The following is a 13,923-nucleotide window of genomic DNA, read 5'->3' as shown; positions in this document are numbered from 1 at the left end:
TCCTGCTGTTGCTCCTTGTGACCTTTACCCTCCATTGCCTCAGGTACAAACTTAAAGGGTTATTTTCTAAACCCTTATCGCGTGCGTTAGGGCCATATTGCATGCGAAAAGGGCCTTTTCGCATATGATGCAAATTATGGGGAGAGGAGAGGCAAAGTCGGCAGTGCTTTTGCTGCCAGCAATAATGTTACTAACATTATCGTCGGCAGTAGCGCACCAAATAACTACACCTTTTATGGTGTCGCTATTCGGTGCGAAAGCCAGCAGCCGGCAAACCGCAGTGGTACAAAGGTTGTGGGCTTTCACAGGCCTGCCCCCTGTTTTCGCAGGATTCACCATTCTGCAAAAGAATGGTGAATCCAGGCCTTAGATTGTAAACCCTCTGGGGCTAGGGAAATACCTACAGTACCTGAATGTAATCTACTTGAAGCGCCGAAAAAAGTGCAAAACGTGGAATATAAATCTAAATAAATAAAAAATAGAAGGCTAGTAATAGAAGGATGAAAGTAGAAATAAAAGTAGGATGAAAGCTAGAAGTAGTAGCAATGAAATGCTATACTAGTTTCAAAAATAGTATTCCTATTAGTTTAAACCCATTGAAGTTATTCATTAGTATGGAAAAATATATTGTTACTGCATATGAAAGGGGGATAGCTGCAGCACTGGATGTTGCTTGATTAAGAAGATAATTAATTTGAAATTTATGAACTGGTAATCATACTATGTCATGGTTTTTAAGCATCTGCATTTTTCACATTAAAAATCTTGCCAAAATATTTTTAGTTGGCATGATTGACAAAACTATGAAATATAGCAGTGTATTGAGAATTGCAGGGTGAATATGGGAAGAAGTGTTGTTTTATTATTTTTTCAAACAAAAGTTTGATATAAGATTTTAATAATTCTTTAAATGAACATTTTTGTAAAATTTTTGTTCTTTTAGTTTCCAGACATGCTATTTAAAATCCCTTTATAATTATAAACTACATGTTAAAATGACAGAAAGATGCAGGTCATTAGGTTTTAATTAATAATGAGGCTAATTAGCAATGATTGAATGACATTAACATAACTTATGAAATGTGCATCAAGCAACCCATTTTTTTTAAAGATAGCAAAGACATTTCAGCAAGTTAAACATCAATACTGTATCTTTAAACAAAAGTATGAGACAGTAAGAATTTGACTTTAGTAAGTCATACTAGAACCAATATTCAAAGATAGCTGTCTATCTAACTGCCTGATTCACTAAAGGCCTGATTTTAAAAGGGCCTCTTGTGTAAAAACCAGGGGTTACTCATGTGGCTGGGCTTTGTACGTGCCACATGCATTTTAGAACAGGCCCGGCCACGCATGTAACCCCCGTTTTGTGTAGAAGTGCTGGTCCCTGCAAAAGGGGCAGGCCAGGGTGTGGGCTGGGTGGGAAGAGGTGGGGCAGGGGCGGGCCGGGACAGTGCCATTAGCCGCTGTCCCGGGGAATCATGCGCCGGCAGCTGGCCGGTTGCAGACTTTACTTCTGTTCCTGAGGAACAGTAAGTATTGCAACAAATAAAAGGGGTTAGTTAGGGATAGTTTAGGGGTCGAGGAGGAGAGGAGAAAAGAGAGGAAGAATAAGTTAGGGAACTTCCCTCCCAGTCCGCTCCTTAATTGGAAAAGCCCCCCCCACCCCCGTGCACGCGAGTCGCAGGCCGCTTGCTCATGCATGAGCGGGTGTTAAAATCCACACATGCATGTGCATGCAGACATCATATTTTATAACATGCACACGCTGACACATGCATGTTATAAAATCATTGCATCCGCGTGTGTGCGCCAGGAGCCACACGCACATGTATGCATGTGTGCTCATTTTAAAATAACTTATCCGGCTAACTTAGAAGGGATATGCAGCGGGATGGTTATGCCACTGAAGATAACAGATAAGTTCTAGTTAGCCAGATAAGTTATAGACAACTAACTTTAGATCTGCAATTCAGTGGGTCTAACATATTTGGTTAACATAACTGGATAATTCTCCAGCAGAGTTAACTGAATAAGTAGATCGTGCCTGATCTAACCACATTCCACCCACAAGTTATATGGCTAATTATTTCCAGCTGAATATTCAGCAGCTACCACTTAGCCAGATAAGTTGCTACTTGTTGTGTAACTGAAATGCAGACCCTGGTCATACTCTTTAAATATTTTCTATGGGGGGGGAAATGGCAGAACACCCTGCTAAATAAATCAGGTTCAATTTTACTACTGGCATATCTGGTAGTTCATATTAACTGTTGGAGTTCCCTTCATTTACCTGATTCAGCAAGGAATGTGATTTATATTGAATTTATTGTAAATCATATTTGAGATTTTTGCTTTCAACAAGGCATACAGAAGTTAATTTTATAATAACCTATCCCCTAGATTCATCAAAATGCATTACTAATGCCTGCAATAAGAAAAAGGGGCACATTTAGAAATTACCGCTTTGTATCGGTAGTATTGTGTGGTGGAGTAAACTTATTGCACCCCAAGATAATTAAGAACATAGGAAATTGCCATGCTGAGTCAGACCAAGGGTCCATCAAGCCCAGCATCCTGTTTCCAACAGAGGCCAAACCAGGCCACAAGAACCTGGCAATTACCCAAACACCAAGAAGATCCCATGCTACTGATGCAATTAATAGAGATGTGAATCAGAACCGGAATCGGTTCGGATTCCGGTTCCGATTCACATGTGGGTTTTTTTCCATCGGGCCCGATCGCGGTTTTGTTTATCGGCTGCGCCCGAGCCGATAAACAAAAAACCCACCCCGACCCTTTAAAACTAACCCCTTAGCTTCGCCCACCCTCCCGACCCCCCAAAAAACTTTTTACAGGCACCTGGTGGTCCAGTGGGGGTCCCGGGAGCGATCTCCCGCTCCGGGCCGTCCTCCCGCTCCTGGGCCGTCGGCTGCCACTAATCAAAATGGTACCGATGGCCCTTTGCTCTTACCATGTGACAGGGTATCCGTGCCATTGGCCGGACTTTGTCACATGGTAGGAGCACTGGATGGCCGGCGCCATCTTGTGCTCCTACCATGTGACAGGGGCTGACCAATGGCCCCTGTCACATGGTAGGAGTGGGAAATCGCTCCAGGGACCCCCACTGGACCAACAGGTACCTGTAAAAAGTTTATGGGGGCATTGGGAGGGTGGGGGAAGCTAAGGGGTTAGTTTTAAAGGGGTGGGGTGGGTTTAGGAGTTATTTTTGTGTGCCGTTTTTCCCGCCCTCCCCCAAAACGATAAGAGAACTACAACGATCAATATCGTGGGGTTTTCCTATCGTTTTGAGGGAGCCCCGATTTCTGACGATTTTGAAAATATCAACAATATTTTCAATTGTCCGAAGCCCGATTCACATCCCTAGCAATTAATAGCTGTGGCTATTCCCTAAGTAAACTTGATTAATAGCAGTGAATGGACTTCTCCTCCAAGAACTTATCCAAACCTTTTTTGAACCCAGCTACACTAACTGCACTAACCACAATAAATAATTCCTATTTTCACATCTTGGGCAGAGAGAGAGAGCGAGCGAGCGCCTGGGGAGTCCAACACAGTGTGCAACTATTTATATCTCAATAGGAGGATCATCTAATAGCTCGAGGTGAGGTGTTGGTGGTGGTTTAGGGTTTAGGGGCCAGTTTCTCATGTAGAGTGAGATGTATGAACAGCACAGTACACCTCAGTGAAGATTTGACATTATTTGGAGTGTGGAAAGTCTCAAAGATTAAATTTTGTACTATATTATCTCATCCTAGCTTGATGGATAGATCCTCTATCTTCTATATTTTTTTTATTTAAAAATAAATCATGGCCATTTACAGTTTGACTGTATATCCTCTGCCCAGTATACTTTGGGGAATCTATGCATCACATAGCAGAACTAGGCTCAACATGTTTGTTTCTTTTCTTCATCAACTAAGTTGAAATTTTGGCCTCAGCAAAGTGATCCCTAGATTCATCATTTTGCTATATTTTTATTTGATGAGGCGTAAAAAAAAAAAGGGTTGTGGGCGTGATAGTGCAGCTGCGCCATACACTATAAGAACATAAGAAATTGCCATGCTGGGTCCATCAAGCCCAGCATCCTGTTTCCAACAGACCTCTATCATATCCCCCCTCAGCCATCCCTTCTCCAAGCTGAACAGCCCTAACTCTTCAGCCTTTCCTCATAGGGGAGCTGTTCCATCCCCTTTATCATTTTGGTTGCCCTTCTCTGAACCTCCATAGCAACTATATGTTTTTTTAGAAGCGGCGACCAGAATTGTACACAGAATTCTAGGTGCGGTCTCACCATGGAGCGATATAGAGGCATTATGACATTTTCCGTTTTATTAACCATTCCCTTCCTAATAATTCCTAACATTCTGTTTGATTTTTTGACTGCTGCAGCACACTGAGCCACCAATTTTATCCACTCTGATGCCTAGATCTTTTTCCTGGGTGGTAGCTCCTAAAATGGAACCTAATATCGTTAGGGTTATTTTTCCCTATATGCAACACCATGCAAATGTCCACATTAAATTTCATCTGCCATGTGGATGCCCAATCTTCCAGTCTTGCAAGGTCCTCCTGTAATCTATCACAATCCGCTTGTGATTTAACTACTCTGAATAATTTTGTATCATCCGCAAATTTGATAACCTCACTCATCGTATTCTTTTCCAGATCATTTATATATATATTGAAAAGCACCGGTCTAAGTACAGATCCCTGAGGCACTCCACTGTTTACCCTTTTCCACTGAGAAAATTGACCATTTAATCCTACTCTCTGTTTCCTATCTTTTAACCAGTTTGTAATCCACGAAAGGACATCGCCTCCTATCCCATGACTTTTTAGTTTTCTTAGAAGCTTCTCATGAGGGACTTTGTCAAACGCCTTCTGAAAATCCAAATACACTACATCTATCGGTTCACCTTTATCCACTATCAACCCCATAGCGCCACGGGAAAAGGTGTAGTTATTTCCTGCGGTGCTGCCAGCAATAATGTGAAAAACATTATCACCCACAGCGCTGCCAGGAGATAACTCTGCCCAAACCCTGCCCACATTCCTCCCCTTCCCCTAATTAGAATAATACCGCCACATTTTGGCCGGTATCATGTGCAGTAGGGTCTTATCGAGATACCGGCACATCGCAGAATGAAGAATGACCCTGTCAGTCAGTTATTGAGCAAAGGCCTTATGAAACCAATTTTCAAAGCTATTTCCATGAGTAAAAAGTGTTTTACTCACATAAATAAGCCTTTCTGAAAATTGCCTTCCCTCACTTTGGCTAAAAGTCAATTCATTGTTCTACAATGCACATATTTTTAACTATTTCCTTCATTTTTAATGATCGAGCAGCATTTGTAAAAGCTAAAATTGGGGTTCAGTCCTCATAAAATTGGTGTATGGGGTTCCCTAGGGTTCTTTGCTGTTTCTGCTTTCATTTATCTTCCTGTAGCCTTAAGGGTCCTAGCTCCAACAACTGAGCCTGAAGGGCTTTATCTATATGGATGATGTCCAGTTGGTGGTCTTGTTGAACCCAAGATACTTAGCAGAATTTATCAACTATTTCTGAGTGGTTTAAATGGAATAAGTTAGTGATGAGCACCAAGAAGAAAGAGATTTTGAGGGTCAGATTTATCAGTCCAATATATGTGCCATCATTAGGGAAAGGGAATTGTGATTTGAAAATTGTAACAGAGGTGAGAATCCTTGGGTATAGCTAGACTTAAACTTCTCATTAGAAAAGCATATCTCTTGTGTAATTTGAGCTTCATTTACTAAATTGAAAGTTGTTAGAATAGCCTGCTCTTTTTTTGGATCATCAACTTTTTAGAACTGTGGTAGAATTACTAGTGATATTCCTTCTGGATTACTGTAAGATTGTTATAGCCTGCATTTGGGCTTTCCCCAAAGGCTCACACACAGGATACCGGTGGTGCAGAAATCAGCAGCAAGAGTACTCTATGACTACTTGAGATGTATAGCAGCATCTCTTCTTCTACACCATCTCCATTGGCTGCCAGTCAGTTTAAGGGGGCATATTAAGATTCTGTGTTTGGTGTTCAGTCATTGAACTGTTTAACTCCAAGATATTTTCGTGCTAAATTGGATTGGTATATTCCTTCATGGCAGTTGCAATCCAGTCAAAGCAGGCTGCTTTGTGGACCTTCTTTTAAGGAGCTGAGAAGATTCTGGCTTTGGGCTTGTTTTCAGTAATTGGGCAATCTATATAGAACAAGCTCCCAGCCAATATTAAGAGCCAACATTGTTGTCTTTTAGGAAACAACTGGAAATGTATCTCTTCCCAGAATTATGAGATGAGTGGGCAGATTGGCGATATTAAGATGAACACATAATTTTGTTTAGTTTTACTTGTTTTAATATACTAAATTATTGTTATACTGATATGTTTGGTGTTTATTGTTACGCACCACCTTGGATGGTTTATAAAGAGTCAGTATATAAATACTATATATTAAATATATACCGGTATATACATTCAGAGGGGGCATTCCTGGATGGTGTTTATGTTTGAAGAGGAAAAAGTACATGCAGAGTGCATTTTCAAATGTGCGCACATAGGGGTAGATTTTTAAAAAATACACGTGCGCATCCATGTGTGCGCACTACCCAGCGCAAGCACATGGCCACGCAAGGGGGGGAGTGTAGAATTTAGCTAATTCGCAGGGCTATGAGATCGGGACTCCCCCAGCTCCCTCCCAGTCTGCTCCAATTAAGGCACGGACTGGGAGGGAACTTCCCTACCCCTTACCCTAACTTCCCTTCCCCTTCTCCTCTCCTACCCACTCCCTATCCCTATTCTAGGTACCCCCAATTTTTTAAATTTACCTTTTGCTTCTCCAAAGGAGCAGTAGCAGGTTGCGCCCGCCGGCAGTCTGCTGGTGCATGATCCTCGCAGGAAGGGCTAACGTGGCCGGAAAGTGAGTAGAACGCGGGTTAGGAGCGGGGTAAACGCGGCCACACTTTACTGGATAGACTGTTAGCTAGCACATAAGGGCAGGCTAAATACCCAGATGGCGTGACGTCACTTGAGGTTCGCGCCATAGCTGGAATAAAGATGAGAGTAGCGTGTGCGTGCGCACCCTAGTGGGGCCTTGAGAGGAGCATGGATGGAGGCAGCACCATAGCCATTCCAGGGACACCGGAATGGGAGGTTTGCAAACGCGGCGGTAGCCATTTTCCCAAGGTAAGCGGGAGGAGCCGTGAACAAGGTTAGGCAAACAGGGCGAAGCCATCTAGGACCGATGGACACAACAGCAACGTCTGTGTGAATGAACAAATCGTATCGCTAAAACTGTTGAGTTTAAAACTTGTGAATTTAATTTCATATACTTTATGAAATGTCATGCCAATGTCATAATAGCCGTGACATGTTTGTTACATCTGTGGTGAGTTTACTCTGAAAGCACAGAAAAGGAGTATGACTGCACTCATTAAGAAGGCATACGAGTTATGCTTCGGGTGCAAAATTGGTGACCAGGACAGAGCATGGGCTCCTCATATATGTTGTGCATCTTGCACCAGTAGTTGGTGAGCTTGGCTGAAAGGTGTGTGACCATCCATGCTGTTTGCCATCCCAATGATATGGAGGGAACAGAAAACACATATAACTGACTGTTACTTCTGCATGACGAATCTGTCAGGATACTCATCAAAGAACAGGAAGCTTATTAAGTACCCTAGCCTTGCATTGGCAATGAGACCAGTGCCGCATAATGACAGTCTTCCTGTTCTAAAACCGCCAGAGGTGTGGACACTTGATGACGAGGATGAGAAGGTAGGCGATGGCAAGTTGACGCAGATGGAAGTTGCGGCTGATCCTAACTTTGTGCCATCAACATCCAGTGATCCTCATTTAATATCTCAATCAGAGCTGAATGACCTGGTCAGAGATTTGGCTTTATTGAAGAGTCAGGCGGAGCTGCTTGGGTTAAGGCTGCAAGGATGGAATCTTTTGTCATCTGATACGAAAATTTCAGTATTTCGCAGCTGTCATGAAGATTTGACAAAATATTTCAACCAAGTAGACAGTCTGACTTTTTGCTGTGACATCAATGGATTGTTTTGTGCTCTCGGATGTGATCACGACCCAACAGAATGGTGACTGTTTATTGATTCATCAATCTTAAGTTTGAAGGCTGTTTGCTGCACAATGGCAATATCTACCCATCAATCTACCCATCAATACCTGTTGGACATGCTGTTCATATGAAAGAAACATATAAGAACATGCAGCTACTGCTGAACCACATTGAGTACTCAAGGTACAATTGGAATTTGTGTGGTGATCTTAAGGTAGCTGCAATTCTACTGGATCTGCAGCTTGGTTACCCCAAGTATTGTTGCTTCCTTTGTGAGTGGGACAGTCGAGCAAGAGATTCGCATTACATCAGAAAAGTCTAGCCTCTCCGCAGGAAGTTGGTTCCAGGGCAGAAGAATGTTGCACCCAACCCATTGGTGGATATAGGTAAGATATTTCTTCCACCTTTGCACATGAAACTTGGGCTGATGAAAAACTTCATTAAGCCAATGAACAAGCAAGGTAAAGCCTTTAATTATTTGCAGCAAATGTTTCCATGTATAAGTGACGCCAAGATACAAGAAGGTGTTTTCGTTGGCCCACAAATCCGAGCTGTGATGAAGGACAGCCACTTTGATGGTCTTCTGCAAGGTACAGAACGTATTGCATGGACAGCCTTCAAGAATGTCATTTGTAACTTTTTAGGCAACTATAAGGCAGCAGACTATGTCAAATAGGTTGAAAATCTGCTTCAGGCATACATATTGATGAAGTGCAACATGTCATTGAAGATACATTTTCTTCATTCCCACTTGGACTTCTTCCCAGACAACCTTGGCACTGTGAGTGATGAACATGGTGAAAGATTTCATCAAGACATTGTCAAAATGGAGAAACGGTATCAAGGCAAGTGGAACTCCTCCATGCTGGGTGACTATTGTTGGACTCTCATCAGCGAAGCGTCAGACAGTGATTACAAACGAAAATCTTCTGCAAAACATTTTTATTTTGTCTTTTGGTGCCAACATTGCCATTATAGCTTATGCCGCTACAGACATGTAACAATGCTTAATGTATATCACGGTTTTCTGGCAAACGGTACATGATACAGACATAATAAATGCATATTTGTGTTCAGCTTGTTAAATTCTACTTGTTTCACCAAAGGTTGTGGAGGAAACAAAATGTTCCCAGAAATTTGTTTACCAGTGTTATTAATCTTTCCATTTGTTTATGTTTCCTATTCATTTCTATGGGCCATTGAAGTCTATGGCTCTGCTCTGTCCAAATAAACAGTTGGAAGTAGCTATAGCAACCAACACTTTCCTGTGTGACCTCACTGACCTGATAGAGCTGAGTCAGGGGCAAGGAAACCACACACATGACAAACCAGTGAAGCATTTTGCTAAAGTAGCCTATTTCTGCTTTCTAAAACAAGTGATGCTGATCCACTCCCACTGTAACGTTTGAGCACATGCAAGAAGCATATTTCCTCTTTTTGAATTACCACATAGTGCAGTAAACTTAACATACTGTGTACTAGTGTGAGAGTCAGAGTCAGAGAGAGACTCTGGGGAGGTGTGCACCTAGTTATATCTCTATAGGAGGGCCACCTAATAGGTCGAGGTGAGGTGTTAGTCGTGGTTTAGGGTTTAGGGGCCAGTTTTGCATGTAGAATGAGACATATGAACAGCAGAGTATACCTTGGTGAAGATTTTATGTCATTTAGAGTGAGGAAAATCTCAAAAAGATGAAATTTCTACTATATTTTCTCTCACCCTAGTTTGATGAACTCTATAACTGGGTACCATCAAGTAAGGGTGAGATAACATAGTACAAAATGATATCTTTTTGAGACTTCTCTCACTCCAAATGATGTCAAATCTTCACCAAGATGTACAGTGCTGTCACACATCTCACTCTACCTGTGAAACTGGCCCCAAAACCCTAAACCACAACTAACACCTCACCGTGACCTATTAGGTGGCCCTCCTATATAGATATAAATAGATGCACACAGTGAAGACTTCACCAGATGCTCTCTCTTTCTCACCCCCCTTCTCCCCCTTCCTCTCTCTCCTTCTACCCTTCCAAGCCCAGAAATGGCCAAAATGCAATTCCAAAAATTTATTTCAAATTGCGTTATGGCCATTTAGGGCATATTGCACAGCCTGTAAAGCATTCAGAGTGAAATTTCTGCAGATCCATTGAAGTATACAAAAAGAATGATTAACAGTGGGAGTTAGAAACTGAAATAAGAAAAGTGAATAAGCCAAGCATTGAGTTTTTAAATACAGACCACTATGTTTACAGTCACACACAGCAGACATTCTATAAATAGGAGCTACAATTAGGTGTGTAGCACCTACATAGTGCAAAAAAGAATGTTTCAAAATTCATAGAAAAAAGTATGCTGGGTTGCTATGGTGACAGTAAACCTTGTAGCTCATTCAAGCAAGCCAGGACATATATAGCTGGATATAGAAATAAACCATGTAATAGCTAACATGTATGAAAATCCACCCACACAGAAAGACAGTAACTGCTCATAAAAGTTTTAGCTTACTGATTCTAAAATTAAAATCAATCTGTATGAAACCCCTAAAAGGCAGAAACAGAAAGCAAGTATGAGCCAGCAATAAAGAAGAACCATAAACATTTGTTATGGCCGCCGGAGACGGTAAGCCGCGACCGGGACCGGCCACTCACCGGCGCGGCAGACCGCTCCGCTTACGGTGACTGCTTCGGCATCGGGGGTTCGTTCCGCAGCATTCCTGCTACAACATGGCCGCGGCATCGGCCGTCTTCCTGTTTGCAGCTGACTCCGCCCCGCTGAGTTCCCTAGGGCCGCGCGCGCGGCAGAAGCTGATTCTTAAAGGGGCCACTACAGGAAATGGCAGAACACCTTCCTGTGGACCTCTGTTTGGCTTGGACTATTTAAGGCAAGGCAGGGAGCCTCAGACCTTGCCTTGGCTTCTTGGCTCTAGTGGTTGTTCCTGTTCGTGGTTCCTGATTTGTTCCTCCGTGTGTGATTCCTGGATTGGCTGCCGTTCCTTCCCTGGCTCTCGACCCCTGGACTGGTTGCGGAATATTCTGGCTCTTGATCCCTGGACTGGCTGCGGTACCTTCTGGCTCTCGACCCCTGGACTGGTTGCGGTGTTCTCTGGCTCTTGTTCCCTGGACTGGCTGTGGGACTTTCTGGCTCTCGACCCCTGGGCCGACTGCAAAGTACTCCGGCTCTTGTTCCCTGGACTGGCTGTGGTACCTTCTGTTCTCACGACCTGCTGGAGGCGCCAGCTTCTGTTCTCACGACTGGCTGGAGGCGCCAGCTTCTGCTCTCACGACCTGCTGGAGGCACCAGCTATCTGGATTACACGACCTGCAGGAGGCGCCTGCATCCAGATCTTCATTGATCACCCCCAGTGACCCTCGAGATTGGCCTCGCATTCCGACAGTAGGACTTACGTTCATCGCCGGACCAAGGGTCCACCTTCCAAGTCAGAACAACATTACTTCTTTCTTACAGACCTCGACACTAAATCAAAAGTTTACCCACTAGTACAAATGCCGAATGTGTCATTGCATGGCATGAACAATGGCAGAAAACAAAAAACAGAAAGAATGACAGACACAGAGATTGAAAAACTCCCACTGTTAACAGAAACTGTTTGATTCGTAGGATTCGGCATTTGACATTAGTGTTTCTGATAATGTGGTAGATTCTACAGATATGGAGCTCTACCAAGCTGTAGCAGATGCTGAGGCAGATTATTTGCTCAAATAAATTAGAAGCAGGTAAGAAAAAATGTCTTTCATTTTGATTAAACATTTTAGGATGAGAGATTGCAATAATAGAGGTCATCTTTAGAAGATATTGTTAATTTCATGTCAACATGACATTTTAAAGGATCTTTACACTCAGAAGAATATGGGGATATACCAATTGTCAAGCAAGTCTGTCTGTACTATTGTATCTATGCATCAAGAAACTGTCATATAGGGATGTTAAATAAAAAGACAATAAAAAGTCAAGACTGGGAGATGCTCATGATTTCAGCTAGTGGATGGGGATAGGAACCCCAAGCCCCCACCAGTACAGTCAATATGCAAAAAAGCCCCCATCAGTACAGTCAATATGCAAAAAGCACATTAAAATCATTCATATGTATGGCATGCAGAGCATTCTTAAATTCTGGGCTGGCATTCATCATGATAACCATTTTGAAAATGTTATAGATGACCCAAGTCAAAAAAATCATAGTTGTCTACTGTGGAATGTCCACAACACAAAGGAAAAATTCAAGAACAGTTTGTACTAAGTTATGCCTGCAACATTTTTAAAATACTTTTTTATTAGTGGCATATAAAAGAGGCATATTAATTTTAAATAATGGAGATTTTAATCCAGTCATTAACTTTATACATGGTGTAAAAGGTGATCTAAATCCAGCAGAAAAATTAGTCAAAAAGCTAAAACCCATGGATGATGTCCTAATGGTGAAATATATAGATGTCATTATTTCTGGAAGAAAGCATCAGTCATTTTTTTTTTTAAACTAAATAGTGCTAAAATAACTGATGTGTGTTTTCAATGTTTTTTTGTGGCTGTTTTTGAAAAAATGCAAAATGAATGTGAAATGAAGTATGGAGAGGAAAAAAACTATACATTGATGTATAATAAAAGTTTGTAATGTGGCTGAAACAGTAAATAAAGAAACATAAAGCAATTAATAAAACAACATATATTTGAACTGTGTCATGTGTTTATAGTCTTTAGAAGGCTTTATCTTTTTCATTGTTAAAAACAATGAGAAGTCAAATTTGTACATGGGGAACCAAGGGTACACACATACAATCATGTATAGCAAGCAATGCCTATAGGTTAATTAAGCCTCATTGATGGCCATCCTCAGGTTATATAAAATGGAAGATGCAGCGACCAATTCATGAAACTGAGGAATGGACAGTATGATATTCTAGGGAAACAATCTCAAATCAAGGTTTGTAAATGGGTAAGCCTTTCAAGTTAAAACAATGGACACTGTGATTAAATAGGGGAAATGATAATTCATTCAAGGTCTACGTGAATGGGTAATCCCCTCAAAGTAAAACAAGGAATAATATAACATATTTGGAGTTAATAATTCACTCACAGTTCTCTGAATGGATAATCCACTCAAGAGAACAAACTTTACTATAAGGGTTGGTGTAGGTTCATCACAAAACAGAAGAGGTAGCCACTTTTGGAATGTTATACATATCACTTTTGGAATTGCAGTGGATTAAGAACATAAGAACATAAGAACATAAGAAGTTGCATACTAGGTCAGACCAAAGGTCCATTAAACCCAGCATCTGGTTCCAACAATAGCCAATCCAGGTTACAAGTTCCTGGCAAGTACCCATATATTAAGTAGATCCCATGCTACTAATGCCAGTAATAGCAGAAGCTATAACCTAAGTCAACTTGATTAACAGCAGTTTATGGACTTCACCTCCAGGAAATTATCCAAACCTTTTTTTAAACCCAGCTACACTAACTGCCCTAACTACATCCCCCAGTAACAATTCCAGAGTTAAATTGTACGCTAACTCGGGGCCGAATGAGTGTGAGAGAGAGGAGGACCGCTGAGCATACCAGGTGACTGCAATCACTTTAAAGAACTGTGACTTTTTGCCGTGTGACATCACTGCCTGCGACCTTATATGATACTGACACTGCCTCCTAGGCATCTAAGCACCTCTCATTGTTTTTTGAAATTGTGTATTTACAGAGGTATCACAGCAAGGCACATGTTTATTTATAGTTTACAAGAATACACATTCTGTTTTTTAAACTAATTTGAAAGAAAATGCGTGACCCTCTG

The sequence above is a fragment of the Rhinatrema bivittatum genome, chromosome 2 (assembly GCF_901001135.1).
Source record: "Rhinatrema bivittatum chromosome 2, aRhiBiv1.1, whole genome shotgun sequence".
Lineage (NCBI taxonomy): Eukaryota > Metazoa > Chordata > Amphibia > Gymnophiona > Rhinatrematidae > Rhinatrema > Rhinatrema bivittatum.
The sequence above is the reverse complement of the archived record's forward strand: the minus strand, read 5'-3'. Positions refer to the sequence as shown.